We start from the raw sequence: 6718 nt of genomic DNA on the forward strand, positions 1-6718 counted from the left end.
TTGTTTAGTACTACTTTATTTGTACTGTAAGTTGTTTAGTACTACTTTATTTGTACTGTAAGTTGTTTAGTACTACTAAATATTGCTATATATACATTGACAGGAATTAAGGCATGGTTGAGATATACCCTTAAGTCTGTAAATATTGCTATATATACATTGACAGGAATTAAGGCATGGTTTGAGATATACCCTTAAGTCTGTAAATATTGCTATATATATATTGACAGGAATTAAGTCATGGTTGAAATATACCCTTAAGTCTGTAAATATTGCTATATATACATTGACAGGAATTAAGGCATATTTGAGATATACCCTTAAGTCTGTAAATATTGCTATATGTATATATTGACAGGAATTAAGTCATGGTTGAGATATACGGTACCCTGAGTCCATATTGATTTTAGTGTTAAGTCAGACGACTGTGCTCCACTATCTTTAGTTCTTCAAAAAAGGCATCTGGACGTCTGTCCCGATCAAATGACCATCTAGAATTGACCACTTGTAGGCCTCCACGATAGCCAACATTCTTTCAGACTGGCCTTCAAGTCATTTTTGGAAAGGCTCCGTTCCATCTCAGTGCCACCTGTCGATTATGAGGACTTGATTGTTAAAATCGTACCTGGACAAGGCACTCGTTCCGGAGCGGCAGCCAGCCTGAGAGAAGACGAATCATCCTGGTAAGACTTTCCAATTTATACGAAATAAGTAAACTGTTATTGGACGAGGTAGAGTGATTAGGTTCCTTTTTTTTTGTAGTTGATACTTAAAATGGGAATATTTGAGACCTCAATATCACGAACAATATGTTTAGTTTGAAGCCATATAAACACTATATTAATAACAGCTTATTTGTAAAGTGCTGATACTGTTACATTTTGAACAATCTACATACACCAAAAACAACTTTAACAAATAAATACCAACAGATTCGGCTAATTACATGTAAATATAATACCTGGGTAATGGTGTTCAAATGTAGGCCTAAGTTTACGTTTCACTACAACCCCTTTGGATTTCCTGATGAGGGTGAATAGCTGTTATTACTCACCACCACCAAAGGTGATAGAGGTAATTTTTTTCACCCTGTGTATGTGTTTGTTAGCAAGGTTTCTCGAAAACTGCTAAATGAATTTGAACGAATGTTGATAAACATTTGGACTATTACCCAACTTAGAAGTGATTAGTTTTTGAAAGTCCAAGGTCACAACAAGGTTACGAAAATTCTAAAAAAATCTTGGCTCTATCACTCAGTCAAACATGATCGGATGTTAATGAAACATGGTGGACTTATGTAGAATATTGTTCCTCATTGTTCTGCCATAAATAGTCCGTATCCGTTGATAACGGCGGACATACGGATGCATTTTCTTATTTTTTTGGAGAGCCGAATATGATCAACGCTTCGTGTCGGAAACATGTGTTCTACTGAGTGCTCCTCTACTTTACATGTGTGTTTGACATCCATGTTTTACTTGTTTTCTTTGTTTAACTTGTAAGTTTATGCTGATTTGGGTACTGATTTTATTCGTACAGCGAAGAGGTTGAACAAAATGAGTTGTTATTGAAGCATGAGACTTTCCGAGATCTATTTCCACATCAACAAAGCTAATAGTACAAACCAGGAAGCATAAGTCGAGAAATATCAGCCTGGGTACGAGACTCGCTTGATTGCAAACGAAATAATAACATATGTTTTTCTTTTCAAAGTTAAATATTTATCTTTCACTGAAAGCGTTTGATTTGGCCTCTAAAGTCGTTCTACCTTTTGTAGATAGAGAATATAATTTTAAAAAATGGGAAAACACATGAGATACTTTTGTTGTTCTGACAGTTGCGAGCTGCTGGAGAAAATATAATTGTGTAGGTAAATTGTTCGTAACAGGAACAGGGTTGGTATTTTTTAATATCTTAGAAAGATAACTAAATTTGGGAGTACATAGTTGAACGTTGCTTCCAATTTTTGTTTCCAAAGTTCTAGATAAAGATTAGAACACGGAAGATACGATATTTATCCAGCACAATCACAGAATATCAGTCCGATCGAGCATCTTATGGATGAGTTAGTAATCCTCTACCGACATCTGATAAACAATTAAACATCATACGCCAAGACGAATAGACCATTATGGAAAAAATCGAGTATCTTGTGAACTCTATACCATGCATAGGTCAGTCAGTTTGTTATGATGATCAAAGGTGATTCAATCCTACATTAGTTTGAGGTCGTAATAGTTTGTTTTGTTTTGAATTTCACGAAAAACTACACGAGGGCTATCTGCGCTAGCCGTCTCTAATTTAGCAGTGTAAGACTAGAGGAAAAGGCAGCTATTCATCACCACACACCGCCAACTGTTGAACTACTCTTTTACCAACGAATAGTGGGATTGACCGCAACTTTATCACGCCCCCACGGCTGAAAGGGGCGAGCACGTTTGGGGGGGGGGGCGGGGAGCCGAGCGCCCTAACCACCTAGCTATGCCGGGCATAGGTCGTAATAGACAGGGAAATTAATATTTTTATTGTTGTTCTATCGAAGCTGAAATACTTTCAAAGTCTTACTTATATGTTTGAATTGACGGTACTAAAGTTTGTTTATGTGTTTGAATTGACGGTATTAAAGTTTGTTTATATGTTTGAATTGACGGTATTAAAGTTTGTTTATGTGTTTGAATTGACGGTATTAAAGTTTGTTTATGTGTTTGAATTGACGGCACTAAAGTTTGTTTATGTGTTTGAATTGACGGTATTAAAGTTTGTTTATGTGTTTGAATTGACGGTACTAAAGTTTGTTTATGTGTTTGAATTGACGGTACTAAAGTTTGTTTATGTGTTTGAATTGACGGTACTAAAGTTTGTTTATGTGTTTGAATTGACGGTACTAAAGTTTGTTTATGTGTTTGAATTGACGGTACTAAAGTTTGCTTACATAAACTTGTCTGTTGTTCTATCTCCGGATCTGTTTGACTTGAGATTTAAGCATACCATTTTGAATTAATATCCATAGAGAAATTTTAAGGAGTTCAAGCCGTTACATCACTTAAAAAACATACACGTTCCTCATAATTAGTGTTTAAGGCAAATTTCAGAGCCGATCGTTATAAGCATTATGTTATGAGGTATGTAAACAATACTTGAATATAAGCGATTCGACGACTTTTCTTGGAGGAAAATTAGTTGTGAGATTTAAACAGACGTTCAGATAACTTCAACACGACCTTTAATGTTTTATAAATAACTTGTATCGGTATTGAAGAAGCATTTTATCGACAGAAGTTAAAAAACAGATGTTTGTCGCGCGTCGTAACGGCATTTAAAGACAACATTATGAAACCTTTGGACCTTTCCTTATCAAGTGCAATATTCCTAGTTTGTCCCTGATGAAGGAAAGTCCATCATCGGAAAACGTTCGCTCGTATTTCGTATTTTAACTGATTTTTTGAACCTACGTGTTTTCCTAAAATTTTGAATAAAGCACTTGAGATGTATCGGTTTAGCTAACAGTGTGTTAGATATTTCTGAATGCCAGTACTTTCTTTCCGCTGCTAACAAAGTCGTTTCAGTTTGTTGATACAACTTTACTGAGCTTAGAAGTAAATAAAAACATTTTGTAAATGTAAAATTATGTAGAACTGGCAGTGCCAAAAAGAATGTAAACAAGAATATAGGGATGATACAGCTATACTTGATCATCCCTAGATGACTCTCAATATTAGAATTTAATGTTACACTGTAAAATGCACGAGTACAGAATGGTTACGAGATCGGTCAATTCGACCGACCTCGTAACGAAAGTTTGTAACAATCAAGACATGTTTGACTCAACTTAGTTTTCCTTGTACGTAAGTCCTAGGTTCTTAGGTACACAACATTGATGTTTACCCTGACATGACAGTGATATTATGATAAACAAACTGTATACCAACAGGAATATATATAACTTCCAACTGCAGTAATATTAAAGTCAAGTATGCATTTTACAGTATAACATTAAATTATAATATTGAAAATCATGTATGGATGACATATGTATAGCTGTATCATCCCTATATTCTTGTTTGCATTCTTCTTGGCACTGCCATCCCTACATCATTTTACATTTACAAAATGTTTTTTATTACTTATTTTGTGATTTTTTCCCCTGACTGGAAATTAATGTATTCTATGAATGTGTGTAATAAAATTTAATATTATGTGTATTGATTTGTTTTTTATTCCGTCACTTCATACATAATATAGGGGTTGGCTCCCTAAAGACATCAGTTGTATAGTATCCAAACACTGAGTATTCTACATGTTACAGTCATCTAATGCTCATCTATTATTGACTGATAATTCCTGTATCACCCTGTACTTAAGCTTTTTAAAGGAACACCAAACTTCTGTAAAAAAGCTAACTTCTAGGGGTAATGATAATATCGTTTACATTAGAATTATGATTTTGTTTAATCACTACTGAATATTACGACTAAGCGATGACTTTGTGCACTGCTCAGAAACACGTAGAGTGGATTTAGGTTTAAACTGACGTTAGTGATAAAGTAGTTGTAGAGTTAGGTCGACTGAAGCAACAAGAAGAAATATGAACAATTTGATGGGTTGGTCACTTTCTAGTTTGGTATCTTAGCGACGGTTTCTTTCCTTGTTTTTAGGCTTGTCGGGTAGAGAATCAAATGAAAGTGAGTGGTAAACATTTCTTAAAGTAAAACTCTCTGTCGTTGTTAATTTATAGCATACATATTTGTATTATGTCTATTGAGTACCTTGGTCATCCTTACATATAGAGTCTACCGATTCTATGATAACATTGAAACTTATAATAAAATCTCGGGGTTTCTGGCTCGCGTCCCGTTGCTAAGAAAACTTTCTCCGCCCTTAGGGGCCAACTGTGACCATTATTCAATGAGACAAGAGTAATCCAACAGCTGGTGATGAGGCTTTCTCTAGTTTAGGGATGGATGTGAGAAGATAGATGACTTTTGTGTAGCTCTACCTGAAAGTCAAATAAAACTTTAATATTGCTTGGTATGTTCGTAATTATTATTCTTCCCTGTACGAAGAATCAAAATAAATCTTTACTCTGACAATAAAAGTTACTTCCAAAATGATACTTATGATGCTTTTTGAGCTACTCGAAACTTATGAATTAAACTTATTTGATATAAATAAGTCATTTATTTGTTCAATAAGTCATAAATCAAGTTTTATTTCTACTCATATGTTTGTTTGTTTTTGTAATTAAACAAAGTGAGCTATCTTTGGTCTTCCCTCCACGGGTCTCTAAACCCGGATTTTAGCGTTGTAAGTCCGCAGATATACCTCTGCGCTACTGGGGGGGCATTCTTTTACTTGTAATTAATCTGAACTCATATTTAGCTAAGTGCAGAAACTACGAGTTTTTGTTGTTGTTGTTGTTGTATAACTTCATTGTAACTGAAACCAATCATCGTTATTGACCCTACTCCCACCCCGTATCTCAACGGTAAGTCTGAAGTCTTACAATGCTGAAAGCCTACTTTAGATTACCGTGGTTGGTACAGCATAAACACCCAGTTTTGTGCTTAACAACAAAGAAACTGACAAACATTAAAAATATTGAGAAAGATACGAGAACTTTTCATAGCACACTTAAGATAGCTTCAACAGGATCTTAGATAAATTTGTAACTTTCAAAATGTATTTAATGTGAGAATCCCTATTTGATAGGAAGACATCTTGGAGGATGAAATATGTTAGGATCTTCAAACTTCGTTTATTTATTTTTTCTGAATTATCCAGCTCTGCGCAGACCTGAGGATGTATTATGAGAACGATGGCCAATCCCGTCGATCGGCTAAAAGAGGACAATGTATTTAGAGTAGTAGGTGCTTCTAACTGGTTGTCTTCCCTCTGGTCAGTAATTCAACATTAGGAGTGGCTGTACCTAACTATAACAGGATCTTCTTACCTGGTCATTGACCTTTCAACCCCCGTCCTGTATTAGGTACCGTCTACATTGAAAATACCAATCAAGCTCTATTTTACCTGTTTTCAGTGTTTTACTAACCCCACCCCAGTGGCTCAGTGGTAAGTCTGCAGGCTTATAACGCTGAAGACCTGGTTTCGATACCCGTGGTTGACACAACACAGATAGCCCATTGTGTAGCTTTGTGTTTAATAACAACCAAACACATAACACAAAGTTTTGTTAAAAACAAAAAGGAACGGTATATCGATACGTGCGTGTGTGGTTTAAAGTCTAGGGTGAAAGTTTTTAAACTAGATTTACAGAAAATATTTTCTTTGCTACATACAGAACTACTCAGTAAGTTTTAAAGGAATTGTTTGATTTTATCGATGTGCGAAGTCTTTTGATACTTTTATGTATACTGCTTTCGTGATGAGTTACTTTTTTAACCCAGGGGACCAGTCCCCCCTATCAAACCTGAATCTGTTGTAAAACTACCTTCTCTCGCCAAATAAATAAATATTTCTGAGCAAGTTTTTGCTCAATATGAAAAAGAAAATTCATTTGATTTATGTTTCCTAAAATGTTTAGAGGCAACATAGCTGAAACTGTATTAGAAAGGGGTAACTACTGCTGCTGAAACTGTACCAGAAAGAGGTAACTACCGCTGCTGAAACTGTATCAGAAAGGGGTAACTACTGCTGCTGAAACTGTATCAGAAAGGTGTAACTACTGCTGCTGAAACTGTATCAGAAAGGGGTAACTACT

At 35.3% G+C, this 6718-nt stretch overlaps 1 long non-coding RNA gene across 1 annotated transcript in view; it reads right to left on the reverse strand.

Moving 5' to 3' along the window:
- Window positions 1–39: 39 nt before the first annotated feature.
- The window catches only part of LOC111089826, a 10483-nt gene continuing 3804 nt past the window's right edge, over window positions 40–6718 (reverse strand). Inside the window, exon 3 of the long non-coding RNA XR_002613999.1 lies at window positions 40–689. This is a non-coding gene — a long non-coding RNA (uncharacterized LOC111089826). The remainder of the gene's footprint in view (window positions 690–6718) is intronic.

The sequence above is a fragment of the Limulus polyphemus genome, unplaced genomic scaffold, assembly GCF_000517525.1.
Source record: "Limulus polyphemus unplaced genomic scaffold, Limulus_polyphemus-2.1.2 Scaffold7504, whole genome shotgun sequence".
Classification (NCBI taxonomy): domain Eukaryota; kingdom Metazoa; phylum Arthropoda; class Merostomata; order Xiphosura; family Limulidae; genus Limulus; species Limulus polyphemus.